Source organism: Oncorhynchus mykiss, chromosome 9, assembly GCF_057628025.1.
Source record: "Oncorhynchus mykiss isolate SJ-2025 chromosome 9, ASM5762802v1, whole genome shotgun sequence".
NCBI lineage: Eukaryota > Metazoa > Chordata > Actinopteri > Salmoniformes > Salmonidae > Oncorhynchus > Oncorhynchus mykiss.
Genome location: NC_143030.1, coordinates 18,334,593 through 18,359,819, shown reverse-complemented (window position 1 = coordinate 18,359,819; position 25,227 = coordinate 18,334,593). Strand labels below are relative to the sequence as shown.

Sequence of the window (25,227 nt, the reverse complement as noted above, 5' to 3'; positions counted from 1 at the left end):
TATCCCTTTTCCTTTCTTTCTGTGGCACCAAATGTTTGCGTATAGACTACTGGTAATGTTACCAGGGCCATGTTCTGTTGCAGAAAAAAAAATATTGAATAGAGCCGACGTTATTCCTTATTCAACATCTCAGAGGCATGTTTGTTCTTCATAGCATATTTATATCTGAACGTTCCAAAACGTTACGTCCTGCGCCACAGATTGTTAGAACAAACAAATAAGAACAAATTCTTATTTTCAATGACGGCCTAGGAACAGTAGGTTAACTGCCTTGTTCAGGGGCAGAACGACAGATTTGTACCTTGTCAGCTCAGGGATTCAATCTTGCCACCTTTCGGTTACTAGTCCAACGCTCTAACCTCTAGGCTACCTGCCGCCTAATGAGGTAACATGACTGGTGAACAAGGTGTAGTCTAAACAAATGGTTAACGGTCCTGTCCACAAGTAGCCAAGTTTTAGGGAGAGTAAAACATAGCTACATCGTTGTTTTACTATTAAACTCAATGATGCTATTTTTTATTTCGTAAAGCAACTTGTGTTTATTTACGTGTTGTTCACACGTGTATCTGCCCTCTAATTGGCTAGAATGGTCCTATCTGATCTCGCCTCCTCCCACCTGCCTTCCATCTTTGAGGACATATATTTCCATTGTTAGAGAGGTCACTTGACTATCTTGCAGTAGAGGCTCCTCAGAGGAAGAAGGGGAGAACCAATCTCCTCAGTGAATTTCATAAAAATGTCAATGTTAAAACATTAAGTTATCTTATAAAACTATACTAAATATAACCACGTCACCAAATAATTCATTAAAACACACTATTTTGCAAAGGTCTACAGTAGCCTCAACAGCACTCTGTAGGATACCACCATGGTGTAGCCGGAGGACAGCTAGCTCCCGTCCTCCCCTGAGTACATTGACTTCAATACAAAACCTAGGAGGCTCATGGTTCTCACCCCTTCCATTGACTTACACAGCAACTGTGTTTACGCGTGATCAGGAGTGTATTCATTCTGCCGATTCTGTTGAAAAACGTTTCTTACACAAACAAACAGAACAAAACGGGGATAAACATACCTGCATTTGTTCAATAGAAACTCTCGTTTGCATCTGTTGGACTAATGATTACACCCACTATTAGCTAGATGCAGGCAAGACTGTGCAAGGCGGTATTGAATGTCACTGTCTGTCCATGTGTCACTGTCTGTCACATCAAATTTGTCTCTTGACCAGTGTGCACCTACGTTGTAAGCTTTCATTCATAGGCTCGGTTGTAGCAACCTCCTGATAGGTATAGGGGAAAATGTGAGTATCATGTAGTAGCCTAAACCTATCACTGTTACATTGAACTGGGTGAATGGAATATGAATGACAGTCATCCAATATGCTGTAATAGAAATAAGACACCGACCGCCACTGCTATCTTGTCAACATTATAGACAATCTTTGGGTGTTTGCTCCGTTTGGTGGGTGTGGCATGAAGCAGTGACGTATTTAAAGGGCAGCGGCCATGCTGACAGCGTTCCCCAACCCCTCGCCGTTTTTCAACTGGTTGTTCAGAACGGCACCTTTTCTGTTTAAATGAATGTTGCACACCGTTTTTTTTAGACTGAACGCAAATAAATGCACAAACTGAAAGAAATAATTAAACTAAAATTACACAGCTAACTGGGGCCACTTGCTAGCAATAATGGGACTACTTAGCAGTTGCAGTACACAACACGTTGAAAACTAGTAGAAAAGTCAGGAAGTCACAATTCACCCAAAAGCAAGAACGCATGCCACCATTACAAGACTGTGCTGTAGTTTAAGTAAGACTAGAAAATGTAGTCTAGTTCACTGAAGTCTTCCTCATGTCATGTTGCATTAACACAAATGAATCTATCAGGTCAAGACCCGGTTCAAATTCCAAGGGAACATTTTACATGTAAAGGCCAACATAAAGCATTTCAGTTTATTACTTGTCAGCATTGGTCTAAATCAATTGTAATTCACAGAGACCAGTGACAAGGCCATAGAATCCAATTAAAGAGCTTTATCAGGGGGCGACAGGAGGACAGACGCCAGCACGATGTACTGTAGTAGTACTAGAGAAGCTTGGTACAGTATGCAGAGAGCTTGCTTGATAACAAAGAAGTGGAGATGAGAGAGTCTGAGGTGGATGAAAGAGAGCGGCAGGCCTGGTAGGACAGACCCCTGGGGAGGCAAGAAGTAGAGCAATAGAGTGAAAAGGAGATGGATGGAGAGACAGAGAAGAGATGTGTGTCTGTCTACAGCATCACAGAGAGAGAGAGAACAAGACCTTTAGTTTGAAAGTGGGCAGCAGCCAGCAGTGACAGTGACGGAGGAGAGAACAAGGAAAGAGAGAGCGAGAGAGGGGAGAGAACGAGGAGTCAGAGAAGGAAGAGAATAGAATAAGAATAAGAAAACATTGCAGCAAAAACCTTAAATTAGTGTGTCATATAGTGGACCAGTGCACTAGGTAGAAGTGGCTTATTGTTCTGTAACTCTGACATTTGGACTGTTTAAATAGTAGATTACAATACGTTGTTCCTTTATGATGACTCAGAATAGATTCGGATTCTGAATAACAACGCAGGCTTTCTAATGTCTAGGGATGATATTGGTGAAGTCATCTATGCAGTACGGAGAGGGCAAAGATTCAAACGGCTCGTCAGAATAGGGACGTACTACATGATATCTGTAGATCATCAGACATCAATGGATGTCATCACTTCCTGTACATAAGAGACAATTATGTCAAAGCTATATATAGAAATAATTGCAAAGTAAGGTTGTGGAGTGAAACCATTCAATGTGACTAATGCAAGTGGATAATTGCTGTGTGAATCTACCTTGTGTGTGTGTGTGTGGGGGAAGGGGGGCACAGGGGTCCTTCAGACTGGTTTCTGTTTGAGTGGCTGTAAAGAGCTGTTGTTGGGGAGTTTGAGGGTAGAGTGACGGGAGAGAAAGAGAGAGAATAGAGAGTGGGAGGGAAACGGAGAAAGAGATAGGGGTGGGTGCTCCTATTAAAGTATCTTTATTTTAATTTATTTGTCTTGTTTGCCATTTCTTCTAACATGGACTTCGCTGTAATTTAGAGAGAGCGAGAGAGCAATAAGGAGGCAGGCAGCAGCAGAATGAGTCAGACCATCACTTAGGCTGTGGGAGAAGTAGCGAGGAGAGGAGAGCTGTTAGCATAACTGTGAATAGTCATAATTTTAGCCCTGAAATGGCCAATGGACAAGACAGTGATTCAGATCAGCCAGGAACTATGATGATAAGTGCCCAACTCCATCTCAGCTTATCTCATCAGATCAACAGTTAAACCTGCATTGGTGGCTGGCTAACGTCTGTTATACCCATCATGTACGTCAGTGAGTGAGTGTCAATGTTCTTTATCAAGAGAAGCTTATAACAGTTTATGCTGTGTAGACTATACATTTTCATGTGCACTGAAGTAAGATCCGATTTTCTTTCTGTCCAACGACTGAGGTAGTTATAAACTGGTCCTGAATCAGTGAAGACAGCTCCCTCTGCAGTCGTTACAGAACCTAGACACTAGGGCTGACCCCAATTAGTTGACTGGTCGATTGTTTGGTCGTTAGGCTGTTGGTTGACCGAGACTGTTTTAGTCGAGCAGTAAAAAAAAATATCTCAGTGAACCGAAAATGTGGTCGGAGTCTCCATATGGAGAGTGTGATGCAATTGCGGAGCCTGCAGAGGCCAAATCGAGCTCTGTACCGCATCGCCATGCGCCACATTTTTTGAAAAATGCAAAGGGCTCTGTATAGCTCCGCATTGACATGATTGGTTGACGGTAGGTGGTACATCCTGTATAAACACACTCACTTCCTTCACAACAGCTCTGCACTGCTCCACGAAGAGCAAGAGGTATGAATGCCCTTACTTCTGCTGAGGCCGTATCACTGTAAATGCTACATGGCAAATGCAGATGTCGGATTGACCATGCACCCAGATGCACAATACACTTCTTTCTCCAGAATGCACTCTCTCCCACCTATTTGTGCGCATTCATTGTTTCATAACTGTGTTTTGTTTGCGTCTGATTGTTAGTGTGTCAGTGGGACTATCATTTGTTTTTCAACAGGACAATAACCCAAAACTCACCTCCAGGCTCTGTAAGGGCTATTTGACCAAGGAGAGTGATGGAGTGCTGCATCAGATGACTTGGCCTTCACAATCACCCGAACACAATTGAGATGGTTTGGGATGAGTTGGACTGCCGAGTGAAGGAAAAGCAGCCAACAAGTGCTCAGCATATGGGGGAACTCCTTCAAGACTCTTGGAAAAACATTCCTCATTAAGCTGGTTGAGAGAATGCCAAGAATGTGCAAAGCTGTCAAGGCAAAGGGTGGCTACTTTGAAGAATCAAAAATATATTTAGATTTGTTTAACACTTTTTTGGTAACTACATGATTCCATGTGTTTCGTGATTTTGAAGTCTTCACTATTAATCTACAATGCAGAAAAGAGTACAAATAAAGAAAAACCCTAGAATGAGCAGGTGTGTCCAAATTTTTGACTGGTACTGTATATCACCTGTAGTACATTTACCATTCATTCCTATAATTTCTAATCTACAATGTTTGTTACTTTGGTTACGATAATTTGTTTTAATGCATTCAATATTATTATTCCAGTATTTCAGTTGTCATTGTCAGAGTGGACACATTGCTTGCAGAGTGCACAACCTATGCTACACTTGTGAGAAACAAGTTTTGGTTTATCTCATTCCATTTACGAGTTTTCTCAATTTAGTCATTGTCATTTATTTGGAGCTCTCCTGTCAATGTTGAATAAGGACTCGCCTAGAAGTAGGCCTATAGGCTACCTGGCCTGCGTGCAAACGTAGGAATATCAATACCATTTGGGGATTGTGGTAGCAGAATCAGAATTAGTTCGGTAACATTGATAAATAAGATGTTTTATTTACATAATAATGCTTCTGTGAGATATTTGTCATTAGGATGTCTTCTTTTGGATAATACTGTTGGCAGTTTGCAGTTCTCCCTTCTCTGCTGGGGCTTAATCACTTGGGGCCCAGAGAGGGGAGAGGTCAGGCTTTTCTTCATACGTCAATATATCTGTTAAACCATGTGATGCTATGAAGAATATCAGAAGGGGAGGAGGACAGAATGGAGGCTTGTCTTCTCTATGAGAATGTGTCTGTAACTATTGTATGTCCCCTCTGAGGTTGCCCTTATCTTGATCTAGTATATGACCTAAGAGGCTCACTGTCTCCGTGAGCTTGTCCAGGAGGGGGTGTATTTGAGATGGGAGTATCTAGAATTGACAATCGATATATGCCATTGGATGAGGTAATGTTTTGGTCCTAAGTGGTACCAAGAACGGGATAAGAACTTTGTTTAGGAGACCAAATTGAACGATAATGTATAGATAATGCTATCTGGCTATGGGATACTCCTCTTTCAAGTAAAATGTTCTTTGAGTAATGTTCCTAAGATCTGTGTTTCGTCAAGTGAGTTGAGATGGGTGTGTCTTGGCTATAAATGATACTAAACTGTTTTGTAAGCAGTCTCAGAGAATTCATTTATAGACACGGAATTGATCTGAGAGTCACAGGGCCATGGTGAAGCTCATATATAATTAAAGATGTACTTTATGATATAACTCTGACTTGTGTGTGGTTTGCTCTCTCAATGTTTAGTAATACAGGAAATTACCAAGACAGGATCTGATAGTATTTCTGATTGGCTTAACACACCACCACCTGTGGAGCTTCTCAAAGTCATTTTTTCCCCACCTTAAACAGCAAGTAAACAAAGTCTGTTTTAACCTCCACTGAGAATTACAATAGTTCTTCAATGTATTTGATTAATCTTTCCAGCTCTCTCCCTTTCAATAACCACTCAGTGTGAAAGAGAAAAATGTCATGCTCTGATCACTTCTTATCAGTGCTTGACTTGAGTTGACTGATAAATAGGTTCCGGTACTCATTTTGGGTGCTGGTACGGTTTATATTTAGTTGCAGGAGTTCCACAATGCTTTTGAGCTAACATTCTATAAGAGGATCAAGAGCTCAAGCAGTAGAACATTTGAGATGAGGTACTCAGATCTGGTGAGCACCTGCCCAAGTCAAGCACTGCTTCTTATCCCTTGCGAAAATAGCCTACAGCTGTGTTTGTCCCGAGCTCACTGTCCGGAAACTCTGAGGGCCAAGAATATTTTATACAAAGTTGCAAGTTCACAAGCACAAGCTTCTGGCTGGACCCAAAATAATGTTTCAAGTTTGTTGCAGACAGGCCATGTGTAGCCAATGTGATTTATAGCATATTTATTTTTATCAGGATATTTTCTACCTGCAGGCTGCAATTTTTAGATGCCTGCCAGCAAAGCCACTACACAACACAACACTAAACAATACATTAATTGCACTAGAACAGTGACAAACAGTTTCCACAAACTGTTAGGGCCTAAATAAAGCTGTCCCAACCACAGAGATTGCTTTTCAGCACCATTGAGTGAATACACCTGGCTATTAATGGAGCCTTGTCTGGCAGCAAAACAGTTAATTCAGCTTAATTTACTGCCTTTAAAAAAAACATAGCTGATATGGGTGACTTGCTTAAAGAAATGTGGTTTCTACTGACAATTGAGATGTACTAACTATGGCATAAGGGGACGTTGAGAAATCAGTAATTTCGATTAAGACAATTAGCGAGCTAGAATAGACGTAGTCAATATAACTATTTGTTCAGCACTTTTGGAATGTACAGTGACAGAATATTGTCCGTTCTTACAATGTTCTCCCAGTACACCAACTCAGAACCATAGGATAAATAAAGGGGGCATATAAGCAAACAATGAAAGCTCTTACAATATTTGATGATGACATTTCTCTAAAACAGGCTACAAGTGCACCACCAAGTCAGAACAGTAGGCTAAGTTATGAAGGGGAAAGGGACCAAATTATTAGGGTGAGACACAAGCAGCTTACTACACAACACACAGTATGTATATCAGTATGTTACAGTATGTATATCTCCCTGGCATATTACATCATTTATGCAGCAGTATATAATACATTTTTGGACTCACCTTGTTATGCTGTGCTCACTTGAACAGGAAGGTGGCGCGGCGGTCTTTCGTGGTCAAATTTTGTCATCAAAGTCTGGCATTCTCTGGATTTATGGTGCTTTCAAGACATATGAGAACTCTGAAAAAAACAAGGTTGAATCATGACGCAGTGATCTTCGGGTTGGAGCCCTAGAAAGAGGCCAGAGTTCCCGACTTGGAATTCTGAGTTGGATGACTGTTCAAAAAGTATTTTCCCAGTTGGAGCTCGTTTTTTTTTTTAGTTCCCAGTTGTCTTGAACTCTCTGAAGACTGAGATTTCCCAGTTCCGAGTTTCCAGTTGTTTTGAATCTTTTCTGGCCCATAGCATGTGAATTTCTTCCCTTTTAAGCTTGGAAAAGAGACCCTTAAACCCAGACCACACACACCACTCCACTGAATAGCAGGCTAGTGATTGTTTTGCAACACTTGCAGTAAGCCACTGATTTCTTCCAAACCACTTATTGTTGAATTTGCGATTTCCAACTTGTTGTGTAATGTTAAAGTCCAATGGCCGATGAGCACCGATATGTTTTATCTATAATTTCCCTTCGTAATTTCTCTTCATATGACAAGGACTGAAAAGGATTTGCCAGTAGATTGTCGACTTGATTCATGATGACTGTTACCTTTCTAGCTACAGATGAAGTCGGAAGTGTACATACACCTCAGCTTTTCACAATTCCTGACATTTAATCCTGGTAAAAATTCCCTGTCTTTGGTCAGTTAGGATCACCACTTATTTTAAGAATGTGAAATGTCAGAATAATAGTAGAGAGAATGATTATTTCAGCTTTTATCTCTTTCATCACATTCCCAGTAGGTCAAAAGTTTATATACACTCAATTTGTTTTTGGTAGCATTGTCTTTTAATTGTTTAACATGGGTCAAACGTTTTGGGTAGCCTTCCACAAGCTTCCCACAATAAGTTGGGTGAATTTTGGCCCATTCCTCCTGACAGAGCTGGTGAAACTGAGTCAGGTTTGTAGGCCTCCTTGCTCGCACACACTTTTTCAGTTCTGCCCACAATTTTTCTATGGGATTGAGGTCAGGGCTTTGTGATGACCACTCCAATACCTTGACTTTGTTGTCCTTAAACCATTTTGCCACAATTTTGGAAGTATGCTTGGGCTCATTGTCCATTTGGAAGACCCACGTTATTTCCTTTCCTCATGATGCCATCTATTTTGTGAAGTGCACCAGTCCCTCCTGCAGCAAAGCACCCCCACAACATGATGCTGCCACCATCGTGCTTCACGGTTGGGATGGTGTTGTTCGGCTTGCGAGCCTCCCCCTTTTTCCTCCAAACATAACAATGGTCATTGTGGCCAAACAATTCTATTTTTGTTTCATCAGACCAGAGGACATTTCTCCAAAATGTACGATCTTTGTCCCCATGTGCAGTTGCAAACCGTAGTCTGGCTTTTTTATGGCAGTTTTGGAGCAGTGGCTTCTTCCTTGCTGAGTGGCCTTTCAGGTTATGTCAATATAGGACTCGTTTTACTGTGGATATCGATACTTTTGTACGTTTCCTCCAGCATCTTCACAAGGTCCTTTGCTGTTGTTCTGGGATTGATCTGCATTTTTCGCACCAAAGTACATTCATCTCTAGGAGACAGAACAAGTGTCCTTCCTGAGCAGTATGATGGCTGTGTGGTCCCATAGTGTTTATGCTTGGGTACTATTGTTTGTACAGATTAATGTGGTACCTTCAGGCGTTTGGAAATTGCTCCGAAGGATGAACCAGACTTGTGGAGGTCTACAATTTATTTTCTGAGGTATTGGCTGATTTCTTTTGATTTCCCATGATGTCAAGCAAAGAGGCACTGAGTTTGAAGGTAGGCCTTGAAATACATCCACAGGTACACCTCCAATTTACTCAAATTCTGTCAATTAGCCTATCAGAAGCTTCTAAAGCCATGACAGCATTTTCTGGAATTTCCAAGCTGTTTAAAGGCACATCCAACTTAGTGTATGTAAACTTCTGACCCACTGGAATTGTGATACAGTGAATTATAAGTGAAATAATCTGTCTTTAAACAATTGTTGGAAAAATTACTTGTGTCATGCACAAAGTAGATGTCCTAACCGACTTGCCAAAACTATAGTTTGTTAACAAGAAATTTGTGGAGTGGTTGAAAAAGGAGTTTTAATGACTCCAACCAAAGTGTATGGAAACTTCCGACTTCAACTGTAAGATTTTTAAAGTATGATGTTGACATGATCAGTCCAATCAAAACTATGGTAGATATAACCTGATTTGACGGCATTTTATCTGTGGCCAATGACCTTGAGCCTTCTTGGATTGGCACTTCTAATGTAAATGTGGCAGCACCCAGGGGTCTTGAATTTTTGAGCTCTCCCCATAGATTTTGCAGTTACGTAGTGTCCCCATGAGTGACAATCACGGCGCAGCTAGAGAACATTACCAACCCCTACGCTCTGTATTATCCACTGGCTGCCCCATCACCACAAGAAAGCACTGAGCTAGGCTTGAACACCATGCCTTACTCAAGAAAGAAAAAAAGAGACCATGTTTGTATGAGGCTCGTCAATGAACAGACGACTTTCGGTCGACCAAGATTTTTTTCAGATAGTCAGAATTACCGCTAATTACCGCACCACCGCTAACTAGCTAGCTATTTCACATCCGTTACACTAGCCACCATCCCTCTACATGCTTGCTCTCTGGGGTTTTAGGCTGGGTTTCTGTATAAGCACTTTGTGACAACTGCTGTTGTAAAAATGTCTCTACAAATACATTTGAGCACCTCTCACTGTTAAGCGGTTAGAACAACCAGGCTGCCAGGCGCTTGTGGTAAGAGAGGGAGAAAATAGCCAGCAGGCCTCTTGAGATAAAGTGATGGGTGGAAATGTTCTCAAACCCCCAGTTAATGGATGTTCTATCTTATGACTAAGTCAATGAATAATACTGTGATGGACAGGGTTGGGCTTTAGAGCACTCGTTGAACAAAGTGGTTTTTTAGGGACTACTAAATAATATCCGATGATTTTGACTAGAGTGAGAGGGAATATCATATTGGTTTCCCAGTGGTTTTCCAGGGACTATGAAGAAGGTATCAACCCTCACAGAAACAGTTGTGATTCCGTTACTTGGTAAATAAATGTACAGAGGAATTGAGATGGAAAAGCCCTAGACAGTGTCAATGTACAAACTTTTTGTAACCTCCACCTTGTTGAATGAGGAATGCATTTTTAATCGAGCTGCCCTTTTTGGCCAAGTCTCCCTTGGAAGTGGGACTTTCTGGTTAAATAAGGTTAGATTTTTAAAAATCCGACAACAATCTAACCTAACATAGCAGGCGTAAAAGAAAGGCCTGAAACTAGATCCCCCTACATACTGGTCTTAAGGAGAAGCAAATAAACTGTCAGGGGAGGTTCTCTTCTGCACTGTTCAACCAATCCAGTAAATGTGGAGGAGGAGTTAAGACAGTGTTTTGCCGTGTTAACGTCCAAAAGCGAAAGTCACATCACAGGCTCTCTTTCCATTTCTCCTAAAAACCGGAACATCCGGTTGTTGGGGACTTGGCAGAGGCTGCTAACAATCTTACAATAGCAATTGGCTCTCCATCTACAGTGGTGGGTGTGACACCATGATGACATCATCAGTAGGTGACAGTGGGGTTGCCATACTGTGTGTGAGGCACCACTTGTATAAAAACAACAGACTGCTCATTACCACATTACTGTCTGTGTGTGTGTGTGTGTGTGTGATCAACGTCATGCCTTTTCACTCTGCTACCACACTCACACTCCACTCCCACAAAACAGGCTGGGATGAAACCCCATCCTCCACCATTACACACACACACACACACACACACACACACACACACACATACACACACACACACACACACACACAGGGGATGACATGCCTCCCCCTAAATTAACATAATAACAAGAACATTCACTCTCCATATGACATACACCATGTGACAAATGCCCAATATGGCTCACTTATAGTACATTAACTATGGATTTCAAAATGACTTTTTGCCAGCATAGTGATGTTTCACACCATGATGCAGAGTAAAACCTTTTCAACCACATCAAATGTCCATGGATTTGTATAGCAACGATAGAGCAGTGGAAGAAGGCCCTCCTACGCAGACAGGCAGGATGGAGGAGACGAGGATGGCAGGCACTCTGCTAAACTTATGTAACAATCCAATCATGTGAGATTACACTCTGATGTACCCCGTGAACAGAGCTAATAGGCAGTCTGAAATGGCACCCTATTCCCTACATAGTGCACTACTTTTGACCAGGACCCACCCATAGGGCTCTGGTCGAAAGTAGTCCACTAATAGAGGGAATATGGTGCCATTTGGGACGGCAATGTAGTGCACTTTAGGATGCCAATAAGAAGGCAGACAATAGCCATACTAACTGACTGTCACTGAGCGTCCAAACTGATTGCTTGTATTCAATGAAATAAAGTTTGTAACCCTGGGAGTGATTTGCACCAATCTTTTTGTTTTCTATCTGTCTTGTTTTATTTGGTAAACAACAGATTGCTTTAATTTGGTCATTTATTTACAGCTACTTAGTTGTTGTTTAATATAACTCCTACCTTCTGAAATATTCTTATACCTAATCTATAAGAAGCATTCAGGGGACACCGGTCTGGATCTACATACCTGTGTGCTGTCAGACAGTTATTTCCGGAATGTTCTCAAATGATGACAATAGCAACAAAAAAAAACAACCAACATCAATTATTTGATATGACTCACAGATTATTATGGTGGCCTGTAGCTAAAGTTAGATAGCAGAAATGTAGGCTATGTGACCGGAAACGCTGTTTACACCAAAACAATTACCGCCAACACAACTTGAACTCTCGGGGGATGAAGATAGGGAAAAGAACGGATCTTGACCACAAAGAAGAAAAAGAGAGAGCATTATCATTACACCCCCGAATGATTCGCGTGGCAGTTCCGACTGATTTAGTTCGAGTGGCCAAATTACCAATTCCCCGCAATTTATCTTTCTAAATTACAGATCGAACACTTCAGGTGATTTCCAACGAGCTGTTCAAAGGCGCCCCCACATATTTAAATTAGTCTACTTACCTTTTTCTATTTCCTCTTTTTCTCTTCTTTAAGATGCTAACTTGATATGCGTCCTTTCTTGTTCAGTTAAAAATCCACGGGATTTGGGGATGCAGACAACTGTGACATGCCCTTCGGGAGAACGTCGCTCTTTCAGTGACATTCTGTGAATTCCCTTTTCAGGAATGCGCCGTGGTATGACAGCGCAAAGACTTCTGCAAAAGCATCCTGGAGTGATTCAGTATTCCCCCCACGGACGGACTGTTCCCCCAAAGGTCCGCTCAAACAATTTTGTCTCCCCCTCATTCTCTCTCTTTAGTAGTATACTAGTAAAATATCTGCCATGTCCTATACTTATGATTATGCCTGTACTTTTAACTGTAGATGGTTGGCTATTGAGGCTATATATATCATCATTATTTCAGTAAAGATAGAAATGATTACTATTTTCCTCTTAGAATTTTAACTATATGTAGACTACCCTGGGCTGTTGCAGAGAATGGAGAGAGAACAATTATTACAGTATCATGTCGTTCAGGACCTCGTTTGTCTCGTAGAACAAATTGGAGCAATATGGACATGTTTAGGTTGTTATGTTGTTGATTTTGAGAAATTAGGTAACACAACACAAGTAATTGCGGACATACACATTTAAATAATGCATGCGTTTGGATTAATTTATGGACGCATACATTACTTTAGAAATGTGTCCACTCATCTGAAGTTGATTATGCATAATAGTACTGCAGGGAGAAAGGAAAAGTCGCGTCGAACTCTGAGGCCTTTTCTCAATTGAAAGCTCGACTCCTTCGTCCTCTCTTAACCGTCTTCTCTCGCCTTCTTTTGAAAAAGGGCAAAGGTAATCGAGGATAGGCCACGAGAAGAGGGAAAGTCAACGAAAATGCGCTTTAATTAATGAAAGGAGACTCCTCCTCGACTCGCGCATCATCAGGCAAATTGCGATTACAGGGGTGGATCCCAAAATAAAGGTGTAAAGTGACAAAAAAACAAAACAAATTAAGTTAGTTGTGCAAGACATTTTACAGATCATTTATATTTTACGTGTGAATGCTTTTCTCCTCCCCCCAAAACAGAAGCTGATTCAAAGGGGATGTCGGAGATTAAAATGTATTTCATGGAAGAACTCAGGTAGGATACACATAACTAACTATCCTCAATGAAAGGTGGCTATCGAGGGGAGGACGCGCTTCCGTTCGCCTACTAACGAATTGATATCCCCTCGACCACTTAACGGTTTCCGGGTCACAGAGGAAAGCAAACGGAGGAAAGAAGGTGGAGGACGGTATTTTACCAATGAGAAAAGACCAGAAGTAGGTATGAAGCAGATACTGTACCAAGACTAGAGCACTGGGCACATTGCGCTTTTGGATACGTGCGTAATGGGTAGATTACACCTTGTCATTCCTCATTCATCCGCTGGAGGTCACCATAGGCCACATGGTATTGGAATTGGAATGGCTAGACTCTACAGCCCTCAAACTCAACTCTGGACCTCGAAGCCAGTTCCATTGCATTTTTTTCCCATTTTTACCCTCTAATCAGGGACTAATTTAAACCTAGAACACCAGGTGTGTGCAATTAATTATCAGGTAGAACAGAAAACCAGCATGCCTTTTGCACACAATGTATATAGACTATTTTTTCTACTGTGTTATTGACTTGTTAATTGTTTACTCCATGTGTAACTCTGTGTTGTCTGTTCACACTGCTATGCTTTATCTTGGCCAGGTCGCAGTTGCAAATGAGAACTTGTTCTCAACTAGCCTACCTGGTTAAATAAAGGTGAAATAAAAATAAATAAAATAAAAGGCTCCGGACCTAGTAGGGTAGGAGTTAAATACCCCTGCTCTACAGTATATAAAGCATTATGTGAATTCAACAGCTTTATGACATTCTTACCTTTACCTGTGGATGAGTATTGAATAAGTTTCTATAAACCAATAAGGGTGCCATGTACACATGTAACAACATATGGATAAGATAGGAAGTTGTACTGTTTCATTTTAATCTTCGTAAAACAAAACAAATGAACCTCCAGTTAGACCCAGATGTTAGTAATAATGTTGTGTGTCCAACAGTAGACTCTCCCTGGGTTTGTGCCATGATAGGACAGACCCAGGCCCTGGGGTCGCATCTCAATACTATCTCTCATTCCTCCTGAAGTGTACTCTCAATCACTACTTCCCACAAATCTAGAAGCATTGGATTGGTGGAGGCATGGGCTGTTAAAAGTTCACACCATCATTTTTATATAAGTCTTAAGTCAGTGTAGGGAAGTGAACAAGTGCACACTTCAGGAGAAAGGAGAGATTATTGGGACGCGCTCCCTTTCTCTCCTCCCCTTCACTGCCATGAGATCACTCTGGGCTTTATATCCACTGAATGGAAAAAGAACCAGCTTGATGTTTGACACCCACGGATACTCACACACACACACACAACGGCTGGGGAACCAAACACAGCAACCCTGTTATTAACCCTGGAGTTGACAGATAGCAAGAAGATCTCATAGTTCCCTTGAAATTCGACGTACTATGGATTAACGTTTATTTTTGAGGCATTAAATCCATGGTTTTTATAGGGCTAATTCCATGTGTTTATAGGGTTCATTCCATGTGGTTACAGGGTTATTTCCATGTGGTTACAGGGTTAATTCCATGTGTTTACAGGGTTAATTCCATGTGGTTACAGGGTTAATTCCATGTGGTTACAGGGTTAATTCCATGTGGTTACAGGGTTAATTCCATGTGGTTACAGGGTTAATTCCATGTGGTTACAGGGTTAATTCCATGTGGTTACAGGGTTAATTCCATGTGGTTACAGGGTTAATTCCATGTGGTTACAGGGTTATTTCCATGTGGTTACAGGGTTAATTCCATGTGTTTACAGGGTTAATTCCATGTGGTTACAGGGTTAATTCCATGTGGTTACAGGGTTAATTCCACCCGTTTCTCACATTGTGCTTTTTTGTCAGAAATGAGTGCTTATGGGTAACTTTATGTGTGTGTAAAATATTACTGTTCTCAGATTTTAAAATCATAGATTTTAGATTCCAATGCTTTTAGGTGAATGAAAATGTGTTTTTTTGCTAAATGCCATGTATCCATTGTTTAGGAATGGAATGTTTGTATCCTGTATATTTATCTGACTGTGATATGTGGTTGTCTCACCTAGCTGTTGTAAGATGAATGCATTTACTGTTAATCGCTCTGGATAAGATCATCTGCTAAATTATAAAAATGTCAAAGGTAGATGTTTTACATCCAGATCTCATATTATTGTATTGAACTATTTATTTGGTACGTTTTTAAATATTGATTTCACAAATGTCTCATTTGTACATTTCTTTATTACAATAAAAATGTAGTTATTAGTTACATTTGACTGTGTCAAACCTAGCAGTCCTGCTTATTTCTCTGAGAATGAGATGGACATATAGCATTTAGCAACAAAACAAATCTGGATTATTTGTCTCTCTGAAATGAAACCATCAGGTGTTAGCTTTTAAACAAATACATGGTAAACTGTTGAGCGTGAGAAATCCTGCGGCGTAAACCGGTGCGCCTGGCACCTACTACCATAACATAAATCCTTCTTTAACCCGTCTCCTCCCCTCCATCTACACTGATTGAAGTGGATTTAACAGGTGACATCAATAAGGAATTATAGCTTTCACCTGGGTTCACCTGGTCAGTCTATGTCATGTTGTTAATGTTTTGCATACCCAGTGTATATATATATACACACACACACACACACACACACACACACACACACACACACACACACACACACACACACACACACACATATATATATACACACACTTCAAAGTATACACACTTCCCCTTCTACCCTTCAGGTCCTTGGCTGTGTCCGAAATAGGGTGCAATTTTGGTAACAGACCCTCAGTGTTCCAGTGAATACTTAAAGAAGTATTGTGAATTCCAATGAATTCCCCCCCCACTTATTTCTGTATTTGGGTACATGTGCGTGGGCCCTGGCATGCAGTCTCCCTCAGGGCAAGCAGAAAGCGTAGACAGGACACACACACATATATGCGCATACACACACATATTCAAGCACACACACACACATGCGTGTCCACACTGTGTGTTTGTGTGAGTGGGTGTGTCAGCAGCAGGGGAGTGACTCAGTGACACTTGTAGTCCAGTGTAGCTGACACCTTGTCACTTCTACAGTGTGTGTCCTGTCTACATCTCCTCTCACTGAGTCACTGCTGCAGCTCCATAGCATGATAGCCACTGGCTGTCCGGATAGACAAGCATCCCTGTCAGTGTGTGTTTGTGTGCTTCTCCAGAATAATGTTTGACATAGATCTGTCAGTTAACCCTCAGTTAACCCTCTCTCTACCCCCCCCCCCCCTCCCCAATATCAAATGGACAGTGTTGACCTCTACTGATGCTCTCTCTCTCTCTCTCTCTGTGTGTGTGTGTGCGTGTGTGTCTGTCTGTGTGTGTGTGTGTGTGTGTGTGATAGCGATAGTATACAAAATGTGTATTAGTCAGTTTCTATTCATTTTCCATCCAGATGTCTTGAATGAGAGAGAGAGAGAGAGAGACACAGAGAGAGAGTGACAGAGACAGAGAGAGAGAGAGACAGAGAGAGAGAGAGAGACAGAGAGAGAGAGAAGAGAGAGAGAGAGACAGAGACAGAGACAGAGAGAGACAGAGAGAGAGAGAGAGACAGAGACAGAGAGAGAGAGAGACAGAGAGAGAGAGAGAGAGACAGAGAGAGAGAGACAGAGGGAGAGAGAGAGAGAGAGAGAGAGAGACAGAGAGAGAGATAAATAAAGCAAACAATTTTTCACCGTCAGGCAAGAGTGTGGGGGTGTGCGCGTGTGTGTGCCATTGAGTCAGTCAGGCAAGCGACTGATGGGAAATCTAACCAATTTAACATGATTGTGACATGTTGGGGTAATCCCTGTGCCACTACAGCCAGCCAGCCATCACCAAATTAATCTGACAGAGTATGCCTAGATAAAACACAGCCTGAACTACAGTAATGCAAAATGATTAAAAAAGAAATTGCATATTTGCATGACAGTTACAGCTGTATAATCTCTCCCACATTAATTTCACCCTACTCAGAGAGCGAGAGAGAGATTTTCAATTAAAATGTAAAAAATTCCGGTGAGGAATCTTCTTGTGTAGGTATTTAGAGCAATACTGGCACAATGTGCTTCTTTACTGAATCGTTTAGTGTCCCATATAGCACCCTATTCCCTATATAGTGCACTACTGTCGACCAGAGCCCTGTGAATACTTGATGAATACAGGCCCTGCTGTAGAAAATAGGACCACTTTCAGATTCGGTCTACAGAGCAAAACAAGGCCTTCTTCTCATCTGCTGATCTCGGATCAGGTTCCACCTGTCCATGTAACGCTATTCATTATGATCTAAAGGGCTAAACTAAATCAGCACTCATACTCTGCTTGATGAATACAGGCCCTGCAGTAGAGAATAGGGTTCCTTGACTGTGATCACAACACACACAGTGCCTGTGTGGTCATATTTCCTTTAAGAGGGCTGTTCAGGCCAAGACAATGGACGACAACATGCAAATATTTACCCTTTTAATGAGGGCATGGCTGCCTGGAAGAGTGGCACACACACACATACACACGCACACACGCACGCACACACACACACACACACACACACACACACACACACACACAGAGAGAGAGGGGGGTTAGGGGGTGTCTGAACAAAAACCCATTGGAGGGGAACAAACCCCATTCAGCTGCCGTAAGGAGGGGGGGATGGAGAGAGGCTCAGAAACAGAGAGAGAGAGAGAGAGTTCTTTAATGTCAATAGGGAATCAAATTACACATCGACACACAAAAAAACTTGACCCCCCTAACCCCCAAACTCAGCGCCCCCATCCTACAGATCCCCTTCATTTTCAAAATCCCACCAACCCTAAATTCGTCCATGGCGGACAGCTACAAAGACTCCCCTGATCCTCTGTACTCCCCATTTGATAACACAGTGCTTTTATCAGGGTCTAGAATGACATACTTTCACTGGAACCTTATACAGACACACAGAGAGAGGGAGAGGGACAGAGAGATAGAAAGAGAGGGGAGGAGAGCGAGAAGGAGGGGAGGAGAGGAGGGAGGGAGAGAGAGAGAGAGGAGAGAGAAACAGAGAGACACAACAGAAACAGGGAGAGGGTGAGAGATAGAGGGAAAGAGAGTAAGAGAGAGAGAGAGAGAGAGAGAGCGAGAGAGAGAGACTTTGATAAGAGCTGTAGGGCTCCCGTCCGATGGGCCGTTCGGTCTCTCTGTGGGCCGGTTGAGGTATCGAGGAGGGAGAAGGAGGGGAGGAGAGGAGGGAGAGAGAGAGAGAGAGAGGAGAGAGAAACAGAGAGACACAACAGAAACAGGGAGAGGGTGAGAGATTGAGAGAGGGTGAGAGAGACTTTGATAAGAGCTGTAGGGTTCCCGTCCGATGGGCCGTTCGGTCTCTCTGTGGGCCGTTCGGTCTCTCTGTGGGCCGTTCGTTCTCTCTGTGGGCCGTTCGGTCTCTCTGTGGGCCGTTCGGTCTCTCTGTGGGCCGTTTGGTCTCTCTGTGGGCCGTTCGGTCTCTCTGTGGGCCGTTTGGTCTCTCTGTGGGCCGTTCGTTCTCTCTGTGGGCCGTTCGTTCTCTCTGTGGGCCGTTCGTTCTCTCTGTGGGCCGTTCGGTCTCTCTGTGGGCCGTTCGGTCTCTCTGTGGGCCGGTTGAGGTATCGACGGAACGGATGACAGTGAAGCAGTTATTAGCTTTGTGAGGAGCTGGTAACACAACATGTTGCTGCTCAGGGAGTCAGTAACAGCAAGTAGTTGGGTAGAGAGAGCTTTTCCTAGTAAAGACACACACACACACACATCGTGATTTTTGAAATTTCTATAAACTTGTAAACTTTGCAACCAATGCAAACCTGCTAGACTTTCTTTCCTACCAACAGCTGTGGGCTAGTTAAAGTGAAGGGTCATGAATCTACATGATGAAACTCCTCCCAGACAGTAGCCTACAGAGTACAAACCATAATAATAATAACTCTACAGAACAGGCCATGTCTGAGTCCCAAATGGCACCCTATTCCCTATCTAGTGCACTACTACCATATAAGCCCTGGTCAAAAGCAGTGCACTATGTAGGGAATAGGGTGCCATTTGAGCTGCAAGCCAGTCTAGCCTGAACAGCTGTCTCTGGTACGAACATGACTCTTTAGCAGTCCAGCTCCCGCTAGCCGGTTCCCAGATCTTTTTGTGCGGTTTTACCAACTCCTAATGATCTGGGATCAGGGCCCATATCCACAAAGCGTCTCATAGTAGGAGTGCTGATCTACGATCAGGTCCCGCCCCCCGCCCATGTAATCATATTCATCATGATCCAAATAGCAAAACAGACCCTAGATCAGCACCCCTACTTGGAGACACTTTGAGAATATGGTCCCTGGTCCCAAATTAATTGGCAAGACAGCACATACAAATTTGGGACCAGGCTATAGGGAGCTGAACTGCTAAAGAGTCATGTCTATACCGGAGATAGCTGTGAAGACGTATGGCCTGTGAAGTTATTATTTAATAAGGTTGTTTGGCTGTGGGCTGTATGATTCATACCCTGGCCTCTGCTATAATGAGTAATCAGCTCCCAGTCATCTCCCACCAAGATTGACACAGTTAGTTTCCCAAATGGCACCCTATTTCCTAAATAGTGTACTAGGAACCTGGTCAAAAGTAGTGCACTATTTCTGGAATACTTCCATTTGGGACATACCCAGCGACTGTATGGAATCAGAGTGCAGGGCAGATGCTTTCAAGCCTCTTCCTCCTCCTCCTCTTCCTCCTCCTCCTCCTCCTCCTCCTCCTCATCCTCCTCTTCCTCCTCCTCATCCTCCTCCTCCTCCTCCTCACAGGCAAATCCTTCAACAGCTCCTTCTCTTTATGCAGTGCTGCTGCCGCCACTGTGTCTAAGTATCTGTACCAAATGGCACCCTATTCCCTATGTAATGCACTACATTACAAAGGCCTCTGGTCAAAAGTAGTGCCATATGTAGGGAATAGGGTGCCGTTTGGGAGGCCGTCTATCACGACGCCCCTCACGAGGACTATACATACTGCTGTCGTCAATTGAACTTAGTTACTGGACGATAAGCTAAGTTGAGAGGATAGATAGCCTCCGAAGAAATAAGCTGCCTGCCTTGCATGCGTGCCTCTGGTCTCTCTGTGTGAGGGGAGAGGGCGTTGTGTGTGTGTGCGATTGTCTGCGTGAGGCTGGCAAGAGGGGGCGTTAGCAGAAAACACAGAGCTCTGAGAAATGACAGTTTGAAAGATTTGTTATCGCCAAGACTGTGTGCTGTGTGTCCTATGGCTTGCTGACTCTCTCTTTTTAAATCTTCTCTCACTCTTATCTCTTCTTTTCTTACTCTCCCCCTTCCCTCTCTCTTTCTCTCGCTCTATGCCCCCTCCTTCCCCATCATTGTCTCCTCAAAATCCCTCCGCTCCTCTTCGACGGTCCTCCCTCCAGATTTCACCATATTATTCTCATCTGTTTGTGTCAGCTCATTTGCATCTTATTTAAAAGTATTTCACTCTCTTCTTCAACTGCCTTTTTTTTTTATTTCTATCACTCACGTTAATGTGTGTGTGTGTGAGTGTGTGTGTGTGTGTTTGTGTATGTCTCTTCTAATCTAATCTTCTGATGTAATCTAATCTAATCTGTGTGTGTGTGTGTGTGTTGTTTATTCAGAGTTTTCTTATCTTCTCCAGCTATCTTCCCCCACACAAGTTTCTGGTGTCCTCTTGATGTGTGAACTAATGTGTTCGGTCACAGAGCCACGGACCTCAGCCCACTTCAATCACTGACGGAAACAAAAACATTTGCAGCCACTTGAATCCCCTGAAGCTACTGTTCTAACTCAGTTCTAACTGAGTCTCATCTAGTCTCTCTCTCTCCCACACACTGACCCTGGCTGTCTACCACACACACTGACCCACCATACCACCTGGGTTCAAACAGTATTGGATATATTTAAAAATTATTCAAATACTGAGCCATACAAACTCAGTCAAGCACAGATTAAGTATTTGAAAGGAAACAAATGGTGTTTGAACCCATGTCTGACTGATACACCATCACAACCACCTACCACCGGCAGCAGGAGAGAGTGAGGGTAGCAACGGTAATGAAATATATTTTAATAACAATTTTAGTAAATGCAACTGTTGGACAATGGATGAAAATACTCCACATTTAAAAAATGTGTATAATCCATCAGATATTGACTGAGTTATAGCACATAAAACATTTTACTGGCACTGACAAATACATAATAGAGTTCGTGGATTTTGGTGTCAATTCACGTATTGATTGTAAAATGTAACGTTGTTATGCCCGCATATATGTTCTAATGGTATCAGGGATTACATTTATTATTTTTGATGTTAAAATAAAGAAAGTTACAGTGCCTTGCGAAAGTATTCGGCCCCCTTGAACTTTGCGACCTTTTGCCACATTTCAGGCTTCAAACATAAAGATATAAAACTGTATTTATTTGTGAAGAATCAACAACAAGTGGGACACAATCATGAAGTGGAACGACATTTATTGGATATTTCAAACTTTTTTAACAAATCAAAAACGGAAAAATTGGGCGTGCAAAATTATTCAGCCCCTTTACTTTCAGTGCAGCAAACTCTCTCCAGAAGTTCAGTGAGGATCTCTGAATGATCCAATGTTGACCTAAATGACTAATGATGATAAATACAATCCACCTGTGTGTAATCAAGTCTCCGTATAAATGCACCTGCACTGTGATAGTCTCAGAGGTCCGTTAAAAGCGCAGAGAGCATCATGAAGAACAAGGAACACACCAGGCAGGTCTGAGATACTGTTGTGAAGAAGTTTAAAGCCGGATTTGGATACAAAAAGATTTCCCAAGCTTTAAACATCCCAAGGAGCACAGTGCAAGCGATAATATTGAAATGGAAGGAGTATCAGACCACTGCAAATCTACCAAGACCTGGCCGTCCCTCTAAACTTTCAGCTCATACAAGGAGAAGACTGATCATAGATGCAGCCAAGAGGCCCATGATCACTCTGGATGAACTGCAGAGATCTACAGCTGAGGTGGGAGACTCTGTCCATAGGACAACAATCAGTCGTATATTGCACAAATCTGGCCTTTATGGAAGAGTGGCAAGAAGAAAGCCATTTCTTAAAGATATCCATAAAAAGTGTCGTTTAAAGTTTGCTACAAGCCACCTGGGAGACACACCAAACATGTGGAAGAAGGTGCTCTGGTCAGATGAAACCAAAATTGAACTTTTTGGCAACAATGCAAAACGTTATGTTTGGCGTAAAAGCAACACAGCTGAACACACCATCCCCACTGTCAAACATGGTGGTGGCAGCATCATGGTTTGGGCCTGCTTTTCTTCAGCAGGGACAGGGAAGATGGTTAAAATTGATGGGAAGATGGATGGAGCCAAATACAGGACCATTCTGGCAGAAAACCTGATGGAGTCTGCAAAAGACCTGAGACTGGGACGGAGATTTGTCTTCCAACAAGACAATGATCCAAAACATAAAGCAAAATCTACAATGGAATGGTTCAAAAATAAACATATCCAGGTGTTAGAATGGCCAAGTCAAAGTCCAGACCTGAATCCAATCGAGAATCTGTGGAAAGAACTGAAAACTGCTGTTCACAAATGCTCTCCATCCAACCTCACTGAGCTCGAGCTGTTTTGCAAGGAGGAATGGGAAAAAATGTCAGGCTCTCGATGTGCAAAACTGATAGAGACATACCCCAAGCGACTTACAGCTGTAATCGCAGCAAAAGGTGGCGCTACAAAGTATTAACTTAAGGGGGCTGAATAATTTTGCACGCCCAATTTTTCAGTTTTTGATTTGTTAAAAATGTTTGAACTATCCAATAAATGTCGTTCCACTTCATGATTGTGTCCCACTTGTTGTTGATTCTTCACAAAAAAATACAGTTTTATATCTTTATGTTTGAAGCCTGAAATGTGGCAAAAGGTCGCAAAGTTCAAGGGGGCCGAATACTTTCGCAAGGCACTGTATATGTGCACAATTTGCATAAATACAATAGGGCAATTTGCATATATTAGCACATTAACATAAAGTGGTGGGTGGAACGGGGCTGAAACCACTAAAACTTGCTCTGTCTAGGCCCACTTCCACCCACCTGCTCTGTCTAGGCCTACTTCCACTCACCTGCTCTGTCTAGGCCTACTTCCACTCACCTGCTCTGTCTAGGCCTACTTCCAGTCACCTGCTCTGTCTAGGCCTACTTCCACCCACCTGCTCTGTCTAGGCCTACTTCCACTCACCTTGCTCTGTCTAGGACTACTTCCAGTCACCTTCTCTGTCTAGGCCTACTTCCAGTCACCTGCTCTGTCTAGGCCTACTTCCACCCACCTGCTCTGTCTAGGCCTACTTCCACTCACCTGCTCTGTCTAGGCCTACTTCCACTCACCTGCTCTGTCTAGGCCTACTTCCACTCACCTGCTCTGTCTAGGCCTACTTCCACTCACCTGCTCTGTCTAGGCCTACTTCCACTCACCTGCTCTGTCTAGGCCTACTTCCACTCACCTTCTCTGTCTAGGCCTACTTCCACTCACCTGCTCTGTCTAGGCCTACTTCCACCCACCTGCTCTGTCTAGGCCTACTTCCACCCACCTGCTCTGTCTAGGCCTACTTCCACTCACCTGCTCTGTCTAGGCCTACTTCCACCCACCTGCTCTGTCTAGGCCTACTTCCACTCACCTGCTCTGTCTATGCCTACTTCCACTCACCTGCTCTGTCTAGGCCTACTTCCACCCACCTGCTCTGTCTAGGCCTACTTCCACTCACCTGCTCTGTCTAGGCCTACTTCCACTCACCTGCTCTGTCTAGGCCTACTTCCACTCACCTGCTCTGTCTAGGCCTACTTCCACTCACCTGCTCTGTCTAGGCCTACTTCCACTCACCTGCTCTGTCTAGGCCTACTTCCACTCACCTGCTCTGTCTAGGCCTACTTCCACTCACCTGCTCTGTCTAGGCCTACTTCCACTCACCTGCTCTGTCTAGGCCTACTTCCACTCACCTGCTCTGTCTAGACCTACTTCCACTCACCTGCTCTGTCTAGACTTCCACATAAATTACTGCTGTTGTCACGTTCTGTTGTATGATTCAACAAGAGTGTCAATAGCAGGATACCCTCCGATTAAAAATCAACAGGCTTGGCTCTAGATTACACTTATCTAAACATTCTTTACATTGTTTGAGAGATCAGACATAATATCACTATAATCCGTGTGTTCATTTTCGGAAGTTGCTTTCATTTCAGTGCATCTAATTTGTAAATATTTCAACTGTATTAAAATATAACTTTTTCCAATTTCACAAAAAATGTACACCCACAAAAATAAGGTTCTCTTCTCGTTCTTGTGATGTAAGTATTGAGACAATGTATTTAATCTCCGACAAAGCTTTAGCGTTCTTATAGAGGTAACAATAAAATAATGTATAGGGAAATGGTTCCAATGGTTTTTCCACCATTCAGGCTTAAATCTCTCTAGGACAAGGTGACTTTTATCAATAGGTAGATCCAGACCCAGATCCAGATCCAGACCCAGATCCAGACCCAGACCCAGATCCAGACCCAGCTCCAGACCCAGATCCAGACCCAGATACAGACCCAGATCCAGACCCAGATCCAGACACAGATCCAGACCCAGACCCAGATCCAGACCCAGATCCAGATCCAGACCCAGACCCAGATCAGGACCCAGACCCAGATCCAGACCCAGACCCAGATCCAGACCCAGATCCAGACCCAGATCCAGACACAGACCCAGATCCAGATCCAGACCCAGATCCAGACCCAGACCCAGATCCAGACCCAGACCCAGCTCTCCAAACTGCACTGGTAAAAGTGAAGCGTTCAGTAGAGCGAAAGAGAACATGATCAGGTACTATTTATTTAATCCCCGACAAAGCTTTAGTTCTTATACA

The 25,227-nt window shown here is 42.9% G+C and overlaps 1 long non-coding RNA gene across 1 annotated transcript in view; it reads left to right on the top strand.

The window, feature by feature from the left end:
• LOC149980803 (uncharacterized) overlaps positions 1–25,227 on the top strand; it is a 145,768-nt gene that overhangs the window by 1,726 nt on the left and 118,815 nt on the right. The window lies entirely within an intron of this gene.